The 13,021-nt window shown below is 40.3% G+C and overlaps 1 long non-coding RNA gene across 1 annotated transcript; it reads left to right on the forward strand.

The window, feature by feature from the left end:
• The first annotated feature begins 583 nt into the window (after positions 1-583).
• On the forward strand, positions 584-12,245 carry LOC116054368. The gene is made up of 3 exons (XR_004106050.2): positions 584-687; positions 3,613-3,723; positions 9,682-12,245. It is a non-coding gene; the product is annotated as an uncharacterized LOC116054368 (long non-coding RNA).
• The last annotated feature ends 776 nt before the right edge of the window (positions 12,246-13,021 follow it).

Raw genomic sequence — 13,021 nt, forward strand, 5'->3', positions numbered from 1 at the left:
TGCTCTCTGACTGTCCCGCTTAATCTTAGCACTGTAATATTATGAGACCGACGGGACGCGCACACACAACACACATACACACACCAGGAGTTTAGCAGGTTGTGGACCACCAGCCAGAAACAGCATATGCCCCTCTCCTCTCCAGATTAATATGAGCATGTTAATATAACCGTACAGTCAGAGAGGAAGGGATAGGGGCAAGGGGTAGGGAGGGGTGGGAGATGAAAGCTAGAGGGAGTGTAAGACCCTTGCAGACAGACTGAGATTGAGAAGGAAGTGTGAGGAAAGAGGAATGAGAGCAAATCTACGAGGGAAGGAGGATGAGAGCAAGTCTTGGAAAGAAACAGAAAGATGGAAGTGTGGAGGCGGGAAAGAGCAAGAGAAGCGAGGACATAACAACCATAGAAAAATGTGTGTGTGTGTGTGTGTGTGTGTGTGTGTGTGTGTTTGCTTTATTGCAGTGGCCCCACCTACCCCTCCATCCTGTTAAGGAGGCACAGTCGTAAGGAGGAGGGGTAGGATCCCCTCCCTCAGCCACTGACACACACATACACACACACACACTCTCTCTCTGGCTCATACACATACTCTGCTCCATGAGGGAGCAGTCGCTAAAGAGCTCTGGATAGACCATGTAAGGTTCTGCAGGTGTCCCACCCTTCTCTCATCACATAGATGCTTTAAAAGGTACTATTTCCATTTGTTTCTTTTTCCTTTCTGCCATTATCCCAATTCTTTCGTTATTTTTTTTGATTTGCTGTTTCTCCTTCGCTCAAAGATTTCCTTATTCATTGTTGAGATTGAGTAATCTGTAAGCCTCTGTTTCTTATGTGTTTGTGTGAGATTGCATGCGCGTTTGTGTGAAACTGAATGCGTGCTTGCATGATTGTTTACAAGCTCTACTGTAGCCGCAGGTCTGACAACTTTAGTAGAGTGGATTCTATTAGCTACATGTGTTTCAGCTCAATTTTATTTTATCATCATGTACTGTAATGCCTTTTTCAAAACAAATTGTATGGGAGTCATGGCTTTGGCTGTTTGTTGGATTATTTAGCTTTGCATTATATTATTTTTTATTGCCGCTCAACTCTTAAGGGTGGAGAGAGACAAAGCGCATTACGAATTCTCTGTGTACACTCTCTATATGTGTATTCATGATGTTTGGGTAGATGCTTTTAGTCAAATCAAGTCTAGTAGAAATACATGGCAGCATTTTTTACAGTAAAAGCAAAGTGGTGCGGTTTTTCGTGTGTGATAGTGATGATGGTGAGTGTGAAAGAGTTGGAGATGTGAATTTTAAGTGGTTAATGGTTGTCACATTGCCCAGAATTTGTTACAGTAACACAATTAAAAAAATACAAGTTGAGTTGTGGCCAAGCTGTGTATTGTTTGTCTTTTTATCATAAAAAAGTAGATTTGTGTTTCACAAAACTTAATTAGTCAAAGGCTAACCAGATTATATGCTTTGTTAGAGAGAAATAAGGGAGATGGCAGCAAAAATGGCTAATAATCCTATAATGTGGAGTGAGTGAGTGAGGGAGGGAGGGAGGGAGGGAGGGAGGGAATGAATGAGGGAGGGAGGAAGAGCACATGTCTTGCATGTAACGTGCTGTATTGGCGGACACTCAATACACCCCTCTTCTGCTGATACTAGAGATAGAAGTACAGGAGCAGCACTCCTCTGACTATATTAATAAAAATATTTACTATAGATATTTTATTTCTATGTGCAACATAATCTTAAGTTTTAAATTTGTTTTAATTCTACATTTAACATCCCTTCCATTTTATGGGACATATTTACAGGCATGAATGAATAAGCTAAAATGCTTGCATTACTTTGTTTTGTCTAGAATTTTTTTGTCTTAGACATTTGGCTCACTTTCCTGGCTTTTGTGTGTTTGTTCAGGACACAATAATCACCGTACCTTCTGTAAATGACCATATTTTTAACAATGTTGAAGTTTTTAGGACAGCGCTACTCTTATTGTCTATCAGTAGTTTTCAAAATTTGTCCAGGTCATTACATCCCTGTTTGGAAATCAAATTGGTGGCCATTTGTTCAAACAGACCTGACAAACAACCTCCAAATCCATCCTGCAAATCTGTTACTTCCACAATATCTCCCCCCATCCTGGTCTTCTGCTCATCCTTTAGGTTAAAGCAGCGACCCCCCCCCCCTTTGTATTGACCTGTTAATAGTATTATCCACAGAGCGTGTGGCAGGGCCAGGGTCACATCCCTCTAGGGTTTGGACGGTCAGCCCTCTGGCCACAGTTTGGTCAGAGAGCGGCCAATAGGACCTAAGCTGTGGTCATCCTTCAATCTAGCTCCTTTCACATCAGAGGTCACACGAGTCAAAGGGTAATAAGTTTAATCCCTCGAGGGATGAGAAGTCAGAGGTCACAAACAAGGATATAGGGAGAAGGTTTGCATCATCAATCAGTGGCACTCCTGGTTATATTTGCACATATCGATGACACATGCTCCCTTCTGCCAATCTCATTTGCATGGCTTGCCAAACACAAAGGGCAGCCATTATGATCGTATACATGTGAACAAACATAACATCGCAATGATGAATAGGCTGGGTAGTGTCAGTTTTTGTTCCGGGTTATACAAAATTATATTTCATTGTGTAAATTTAACACACATTATGCAGACATTAATATCCTGATTAATGTTTGTAATGCCATCCACTTTATTAAATGGTAATGCTGATCAGTCGATTTTCCCCAAAATGCCTGTAAAAAAGAAAACCTATACTCTTTGCAGGAATCAGCTGTTCTGTTATCTTTTTTATTAATGCCTTAAATGTTTGTTAATGCTAAAAAAAACAATGATTTGATAGATGATTTTTTTATAACTAATTTGAACCACTAATGTACCAATTTATCCAATACATAGACTGGTTATCTGTGTTATATGTGTTTGTTGCTCGTGCATGCTACACCCTTAATACCATGCTGCATTGAATGTGAACCACTGAAAACAAGGACTATATCAAAATTTTGATCTGTTTTTCTTGATAGGGAAAATAGTAGTCGTTATTTATGATGGCTTTATGTGAATGATCATAGGTTTATTTGTAGGGGTGTGGCCTTTTTAGTGCATTGGCACAATTTTGTGCCAATGTACATCGTCTAGGCCTCACAGATGTCTTAAACTACATGTAATTATTCAGCCTTTAAAGGGGATGTTATTAAAATAATGTCCCACAATGATAGTGTGACATTTTCTTAAATTCTACTGCAGATGAGAAAGTGCATCTGAAATGGTGCTGTGCTGATGTTTCAGCATCTCTCAGAGGTCTCCTCTCCCTGGCTGATGTTAGCGATGTGTCAGCATTAGGCTAGGCCTGCCTGCTAGGCTGCTGGGGCCGTGGTGGCGACCAGCCCAGCCTGGCCAAAAGCCAGACCAGACATGTCTTGGCACCAGACAACAGAGACGTGACAGGATTAAGCATTGGGGGAAAATATGCTCATACAGTATGCTATATTGGTGATCCATATTACCAACAGAGTACAACAATATGTATGTTATGCACATTCCTGAAGGATTTTAAAAATTAAAGATTGTTGTCGCCTGTTTTTTTTCTTTTTGATTCAACAGTGTACCGTGACGGGAGAAAGAAACAATGGGAGGGAGCAGGGGATGAAAGAAGACATTCGACAAAGATCCCAGGTCGGACTCCAAACGAGGGTGTCGTAGTTAGGCTACATGGTATGTTCCTTCCACCAAATGAGCCACAATAACGGTCCTGATGTGTATTACTGGGAGGCTCCACATGCACATTACTGTACATATATGGGTTGTGGTGCATATATGTTAGACTGAGCACACTATAGGATGTGTGCATGCCAATAAGTGTGTGAATAAGAGAGATATACATGTTGCTCAGTCAGCTATTGCACAGACAGAGACCATCAATCACAAATGCATGTTGAGCCGCATTGCTCTTTTCCTGGTCCCTCAAGTCCTTTCTCTGGGCTGGAATTACACAGCACTTTACCTGCAAAACAGCATTTTTTTTCTACTTTGTCCTAACCCTGCACAGTAACTCAAGCAACACATTTGTGTGGTGCCATGTCTTTTTAAACTATGACCAAAGGTGACATTTTATGGTGTAACTTATGAATCAGCCCAGTATACGCTGTTTCTATCAGGTTTGGATTCTCTAGTTGCAGTAAAGTGTTCACACGGATAAGCCTGTAATGTCCGTGGCTTTCACACTCTCTTAAAATAACGGTATGAGTACAACATATGTTATTAAAAGCCCTTCCCTTGCTGCAACTACTGCACGCCTTTTATTAGCCTCACAGCAATGCTTCTCCATGCCTGCTTGACGTCTTGTTTCCCTGCATATACCTGATGTCAGTTGTTAAAAAGCTCTGCATGCACCTCACCCCCATATGAACTGCCCGTTTCTTTTTGTCCTTATGTTTAACCAATGTGGTCAATGTGACATTTTTCCTATGCCTTGTATTTTCCCTTTTATTATTTTGTATTGTCTCACAAAAGTCAATAGAAAACTCTAAATTTAACAACACATTTCATGAAACTAAGCAAGGACACTATTAAATTAACTAGAGCTCTATGGTATGGGCAAAAGCCAGCTGTATTTGATAAATGAGCGTAAAGACCTTGGGCTTTGGATAAGACATGAGAGCCAGTATGCTGAGGGCTCTGTGCATTTTGCAATACTGGCGACGGTTTTGGAGAGCGCGTGTGATAATCAGCAGGTGGGCTGGTTATTGTTCTGATAAGAGGAGGTGATCGATCATGCAGTCAAGGTCTTGTCTTTCAGACATAGTTTGATCAGCTGAAAGGTTCACTTCATATTTGTCCCCTGAACTACAACAGTGACTAACTTACTGTGTGTGGAAAAAAGCACACCATATACTTAAGTAGAGTTAAAACTTTTCAAATAGGTGTAATATATTCTGACTCTGTTAAGTGTGGAAACAATCTTTTAATTCTATTGCGGCCACTTGAAATTTAGTAGAGTAGTAGAAAATAAATAGAGAAAAGCTCATTAAAGGAATGAAATGTTTAGCAGTATTGTGAAGGGGGTAGAAGTTACTATTAAGACAACCTACAGTGGCGCCCATATATCTCAGGTGTTAGAACGGGCGCCCACATATAGAGGTTTACTCCTCGACGCAGCGGGCCCGGGTTTGACTCCGACCTGCGGCCCTTTGCTGCATGTCATTCCCCCTCTCTCTCCCCTTTCATGTCTTCAGCTGTCCTGTCAATTAAAGGCCTAAAATGCCCAAAAAATAATCTTAAAAAAAAAGAAAAAAGACAACCTACAGATGTTTTTCCCCCCAATGAATGCAGAAAGAAACCTGCCCTCTGATAGGGTCTAACTGAAGTGATGCGGTGCCCGAGTTGTCAAGAAATGCTTTGTAAAGGTCACATATTACTGCTTGCTATGTTGTGATGCGGCCAATAAAACAGCCAATAATTGACCCTGTCAAACATGCACTAATTAGAATGCTTTGTCAAGGGTTTTATCCTCACGATTGAAAATATGCCATTTAAAGAAATAATCCTTCAGCCTTGTTCAATAACTGTGAAACTATGCACTTAAGTAATGACTTAACCAGGATCCCATAATTGAGTAGTTATTAAAAAACAGACTTTGATAAGCAAATTTAAGATCAGATATGAATGAAGTTCCGTCTGCTTATGTAGGTGTCTGTAAGTTTGAAAGTATACATCTCTGTAGCCCGAGGTGAGCCATGTGCTAACATTGTGAACGCCTTCATACAGTAATTCACCCACACAATCGTACAGTAGCACACTATTAGAACTGTGGTGTTTTTCTTTCAGCTCAGAGAGGAGCAGAGAAGACTTCATTAGAGAAACTTTTTTTTGTGGTCTATTCTTAAACATGACTTAACATTTTAAAAAGTGATACCTTTTGCATACAGTGTAATCTCCAAGTGTTCCCTTTACATGTATGGCAAGTTTATTATAAAGATAATGTAACTGCAATTTAATTGTGCATAATCACCTTTTTGTTCTGTGTATTTTGACGATTACGAAATATTCATACCACAGGAACTGATTACCTTTAAGTTCCATCCAGGGAACTATTTTATAGATGTGGCCCATGTTTAAGAGCATAGGGATGGGAGATGCTTGGAGTTGCTGTTCTATTGTTCCCTACTAAGCTTTGTAAAAATGAGTTGGTACTTTATGTAAGATTTGGTGATACTGTATTTAGGTAAGGAGAGAGGTTGATAAGATGGCGCAGCCTCATTCTGTGCCGGTACCGTCTGTTAAATCAAGGTGATGAACAGGGACCTTGAAATGACTAGAGGCCAATAACAGAATGCTCCCTGGGAAAAGGCCAGTCCTCCAGTGGGCCTAAATCGACTCCCCGCTCATTTAAGTGAGACATAAATTCACATTTAAATGGCAGAAAATTGCTTGGGTGGCTGATACACTGGGGCATATGAAATTATAATTGTAGTCAGCCGCGTGTATGTGTGTGTGTGTGTGTGGGTGATATGAGATTGTAGAGATGTGTGTAGGAATGATGTGTCCAATAACTGAGATGGGATGTAAATATGGTCAGGACAGTCAGTAGTCTGATGTGCTATCGGCCCATCTCATCTGAGACTGCAGTGCAGGGGCTAAATGGATGCCAGTCCCACACCGAACAAATGGCAAATCAAAACTGGTCTCCACAGTACTATGGAGAAGTGTTCTATGTGAAATGAAGTATCTAGTCTAAATGGAGTGTTTGGCTGCCAGCAGAATCTTACCCTTTTTTGTATAGGTAAGATTAGTAGGGCTACAACTTTCTCGATTAATCACTTGGTCTGTAAAATGTCAAAAATATTTTAGAAATATTGAAAAATCTCCAATATGATGTCATTAAATAACTTGTCTTGTCTGACTAACAGTCAAAAACCAAAGATAATCAGTTTACTGTGAAATAAAAAGAAAACAGCAAATCCTCACATTGGAGAGGATAAAACCAGAGAATGTTTGGTGTTTTGCTTAAAACGTGACTTTGACGGTTATCAAAATAGTTGCTGATGAATTTTCTGTCCGCAAACTAATTGAACAATCAACCAGTCGTTGCAGCTCTAAAGATAAGTAATTCTGGTGTATAAATGCACATGACCACTGACAAAAACCATTGAGGGAAATTTGACGCAAGACTAATCACTGAAACAATGACAACATGTTCACTTTATATAATACACATTCTATCTAATTGCCCTTATATTTCCCTTATATTTGGCATAAATAGCTTTAACTGTTGCAGTTAATGCCTTTTACTCTGCCAAAGATCTGGTTGTACCCCCTCCTCATCCTACTATCCCTCTTTCTCTCCCTTTCTTTTTTTCTTTCACCTCTACAGTAGGGCTCCTCCAACAGAAAGGCTGGAACAAATACACATGTCACATCAGTTCATGGAGATCCCAATTGTTTTTGGCCAGTATGCACCTCTGAGAGGTTGATGGGTTGCCTGTGTTTCTTAGCATGGCCTCATATCTACAAACACAATTCATCTCATCAACGCATACATTGTACATCTACATTTATCTGTATTCGCTCTAACACACTTGTTTCTATCTGAATCTCACCACATGTCATTCAATCCAAACTGAACCATAAACAAACAGTACAATATGGCTCACCAGGAGGCCCCTTACAGGCCTGTTTTATAATTTGGGCTGCTCTGTCCATTGTATCGGCCTCCTTTGATAAATTTACCTCCAACTGATACAATGCGTCAGTCTTTTTGTTAGAGGAAGACAATTGCTTGTACAGCGAAGGTCCAGGGCCTTAATGAAGTGCTAAAGCTACTGGGCACAAAGGTCATTTTTTGCTCTAACATTAGATGACAGCTAACGGAGCAGACAACACTGTGGAATGATGGAGACTAAAGTTCATATGGTGATATCATTATTTTATTGTTCAGTGCTGTATGTGGAAGTCAGTAAAGCGTAAAACAAAATTGTTTAAAACTGAATTTTAAATAACCATTGATGAGTCACAGTGAGAGACTAACTGAAGAAAACAATGAGTTGTGGTTTGAATAGGTTGTCTGTGTCAGGCCAATGTGCAGCAGGATCTTGACCTTCCCATGCTATGTCTTTACCTAAAGCCGTACATGGTAAAATATTAAGTTTGAGTAGCATTATTTGCAAAATTAAACCTTAAAAAAAACAACACTTTACTTTCATCTTTTGTTAAGGAAAAGTTATTCGTAGTCCTAAGACACTATTCAGGGGTCCCCAGTATCAGCTTAAATTGACCATTTCATCCTTTTTTTCTCCCTCCCCTTTCAGTGCTCTGGCCGTTCTGTTCTTTATTTCCAGGTTTAACTGCAGGGCTAGTCAACACTAAAAACAGGTGTAGGCAAAAAGAGATACACAACATAAGATAATTTACTTGTTTTTTTTTAGGTCATTAAACCTGTTAAATAAAAATACATCCACAGCGACTTTTTTTTAAAGAAAGCTGTTTTGCATGTTCTGAAAATCAAATTATTTGGATTACAAGCACAGTTATTGTTTGCAAAGCATTTAACCTGGGAGGTGAGATAATATCAAATGAGTAGAATAATCTTATATTCTGCCTTAATAGCAGCATTGCATGAATTTTATGCTAAAGTGTTGGGGGACAGGTTGGGGGGGCCTCATGATGTTGGGACAGATGGCATTTAGCTCTAGCTGTGCCGAGCTCAGTGGGACCCGAAGCTTAAGAGGTTAGGCCTGTCAAAACCACTCTGTTCATTCACTGCCTAACAAAGTGTGGACTGTCAGCCTGTTCCGTTTAATAAACTTAAGATTTTTCTTTTGTTAACGTGTGAGCAACACTTTGCAACTCGATGACCTGAATATCCCAACATGCATCATGGCTCAATGGAAAAGATGGCACCTCTGGCTAAAGACTTTCCAAAATGTGCGGACATATATCTGATCTGGTCCGTTAAACTGCAAAAGCTGATAGTGTTTTGTTAATCAACATAATAAGGTTGGGTCAAGAGGCTTTTTTAGCCAGATGTGTGCGTGACCATAATGAATATGTGGACATATTACATGTTAACATAAACAATTGTGTTTTGTTAGAATCCAGCATGAAGTGGCTGTCTAAAAAAGCTCAAGGATAAAAGGCCATTCAGTATCTCATCCTTTTGATACACCAGTGCAACAAATCTCATCATTAATAAGACAATGCCTTTTTCCTGGCATTTTGCCCTTAAGTAGATAGTTTACAGTGTAGCTGTAGACAAGAAACACTGGAAAAGAAAGGGGGACAACATGGGACAAAGCTATTAGACTAGACTCAAACCGGGGTTGTTGTGGTTATATGGCATTAGTCTTAAACCCTAGGCCACCAGGACACCCCATATTCTGCATTTTTGTGCCACACTTTGAATGAAGTCCACATCAAATTTGACATTTTCAAAGCATCATACTTCACCACAAGAGGGAGACATACTGTAACATGCGGCATGATTCTCAACCATACTGTACATTGCCCACAGGACTACACTGCTAATCTGCACTCAAAATGCCCGAAACACAGCAGATACATACATTTTTCAGAATATCCTAAACTGTCATGTGATTGTGCAGAATTACTGAGTAAATATGTTTAATTTTGACATCTCGTCCTCCCCTCTCTCCCCCATCTCTCAATTTGTTTTAGTGTTTGTTGGGGTCAAAGGCTGAAAGCTGGTGAGTGGTGACCTGAGTGAGAGGCCTCGGTGACATCTGACCTCTAACTGGTTGTGCGGCTGATCCTGGAGGATACAACTCAACAATGGGAGGCACGTGCCTTGGCCTTGTCACCATGGTAACACAGGACATTTTGGAACGGTGAGGGGGGTGGGGGGTCAAAGCTGGGTCTTTATCCTGATCTGTGTTAACCGTCTGCTGCCAATTACTTTTATGTATATAAGAACGTACCCACCACAACACAGCGCATGTGTGTGTGTGTGTGTGTGTGTGTGTGTGTGTGTGTGTGTGAGAGAGAGAGACGGTGCACGGGTGAAGATAAATAGGGGCTGACTGAGTAATCTCTGCAGGCAACTGTGATGGTGCTTTAAATTCTCACAATCACCTGGAGAGATTCTGCAGTTTGTCTAATATGCCTTAAAAAAACTCCATAATACAAACCTTGTTTCATCTCCATTCTTCGTATCACCAATCAGAGCAACTATGACGAATTCTTTGCCATTGCAATACATTACATTTTTCATTTGAGTGTTTTCTGCAACATGTTGGGAGACCAAATTGTTTACCAAAGGTTGGCTCAAAAACTGTCTGCCTCCGTGAAACGGTGATTCAAGAGGATTTTAACACTCTCATTTGAGGTAATGATCATTGCACAATAGAAGAGATGTTACTATGACACTTTTGATTAATCTTTTTATGCCTCACTATTACAAGTCAAAACAGGTGGTTGTTTAAAAGAAGAAAAAGGGGTAGGTTATTGAATTACAGTCCTGAATAAAGGCCAACAGGTGCAGTCCACCTGGAAGAAAACGTGTTTCACACTTTATACTTTGCCTCTTTGATGCTGTGCGAGCTGCATGCTCACCACAGATCACCACCATCATACAACCATCCTGCCACCCCTAACAACACAGCACTATACCTACAATATTACTCTTCAAATTCCATGTAATGTAATATTTGACACATCTGCATTTTTGTCTTCATTGCTACTACCAATCTTCTTGTTTCTAGCCTGAGTCCTTTCCCCACTCTTACCCCTCCTCCACCTCTGCTTTTCCTGTCTCATCCCCTTCTCCTTGTGTTCTGCTGTGTTTTGGTGAAATCTCAGCTGGCAACTGTGAGTCGTTCACTAGCTGCTCTCACAATGGCCTCTGGGATTATGCTAAACACAGCGCCTCGGCTGCTCTCCCCATCGACCGGCGTCAGCGACGCCCTTTGGAGCACACAGGAAAGAGATGGAGGGCTCTCAATGAAGATGTCACTGCAATTACACAAGCGCGTTTCACAGACACCCTCTCTGTCTACTCAACCTCCTCTCGCATCCCCCTTCCCCACTTTTAAAAAATTTCTTTTCGACAGTCTTTTGAAGTGCAGCCTCATCTCTTGCAGCTCTTTCATAATGCATGCCCATTTTGAATTTGCATGAATTCACTTTCCAGATGCTTCTGCTGCCATCTTGACTTACAGTGATGTGTACTGTACAGTATTGGCTATTGAATTATGATAGCATGAAAAGAATAATAATAATAATGGCTTGTTTTTAGGAGTTTTGGTTATTTTTGTGTCACTCATCTCACCGTTAAGAGATATTGTGAAAGGATCAAAATGTGCTGTGAACTAGTCAGCTTTTGTTGCCCCTGCACTGATGCTGGGGTGAAGGAAGAACTTTCTGATGTGGATGATACTGCATCAGGAACTGATTGGCTGATGCTCAATAGCCAACAGTACCTGATGCATTGCCTTCAGCATCGAAGGAAACGTCACAGACTACTGGCTCCTTTAATGCTCTGAAAAATGTACTTACATAGTTACACTAGTGTATTAGCCCTTTGTATATGAGTTTATTTTTGCTCTTAGGACTGTTAAGCAGTGATAATGAACAGATTCTCAGCAATATACCTTACACACTTACCATGTGATTGCCCCAGAGCACATGTATGTGCATGTGTGTGTATGTTAGTCACTATTGTGGGCTGGGGGATTAGGTAATAATGATCTAAGAGATGTTGTTAATCGCAAAGCGGTATTTATGGTAAGCTACCATTCCAATTTATCACTCTTGCATTTAAATGTATGTTGGTGCGATCTGGTGTATTATGTTACCCTATTGTTCACTTAAGTCTAAATCGGTTGTTTTTAGGTCATATGTTAGCATGTTTTTCTTGCAGGCTAACTTTTCTGAAGGAAGATGTTTTAATACAATGTTTAAAGTGCACTTCTGCACAGATGTTCAAATGTACTGTATCAGAACAGTGCTTTTGTAACATTAATGTGAGAAGGATCATCTGCTTTGACTTTAATAGCATTTCTGTGGATGCTTTCTCACACCTAGAGGTGCACCCAGTGGGGTGGGAGCTCGCCAGGGGAATGTTCTCTTTTCTTCTCTTTTATCAGTCTTGGATAAAATCTTCAATTTATCTCGATAAACTGTTTCAAAACGGCTTTGATTAATCAAGTGCTTTATCTTAGTGTCTCTGCCATTTTTGTGCATCTGTTGAATAGATTGCCAAGTAAAATAAACTTTTAAGTGAAGAGTCAAGGCTTTGTGCATTTTTTGGTTCATCCATGTTTGGACAAGTTATTTATATGCATATCTGTAGTTTATTTCTGTGCCATATTCTGGTTCATTCAGTCATCATGTGAGCAGACATGAATATTCATACAGTGCAGGACCAGAACTCTGCTCTTAAATTTACAGTTTTAATATGTTTAACTTGGTTAGACTCTCACTGATTTCAATTTAAATAATCACATTAAAGATTAAACACTGGATTTGCATCTTGGAAGAGAAGGATCCAATTTTAATTAGGAAATGTTTGAGTTTGACTCTGCACCTACAGGATATCACACCATGCAGAATCTATGTTCAGGGGCGACCTCTAGCTCACCCAGTAGAGTGTACACCCCATGTAGGCTGAGTCCTTGGTAGCAGCCTGGGTTTGAATCCGACCCGTAGCCTTTTGCTGCATGTCGTCCCTCCTCTCACTCCCCTTTCCTGTCTTCAAGCTGTCCTGTCGATTAAAGGCCATAAAAAGCCCAAAAAAATTATCTTAAAAAAAAAAATCTATGTGCAATCTTTTTGTCATCCACAACCTGCGAGGAAAGGTCAGAAGGTCAGCATTAAAGGAGGTGGTGCCAAGTCTGTTCTATCCACTCATATCAGTAAACTGTTGGCACACACATGCATACACACACACAAACACACAATCACTTGCTGTCTCTTCACCCATGGGAAATCCAGGAAGCCATGCCAATTCCAGCAGATGTTCCTGAAGCCCAGGCATCTTGTAAACACCATGAAATGTATT

The sequence above is a fragment of the Sander lucioperca genome, chromosome 15 (genome assembly GCF_008315115.2).
Source record: "Sander lucioperca isolate FBNREF2018 chromosome 15, SLUC_FBN_1.2, whole genome shotgun sequence".
NCBI lineage: Eukaryota > Metazoa > Chordata > Actinopteri > Perciformes > Percidae > Sander > Sander lucioperca.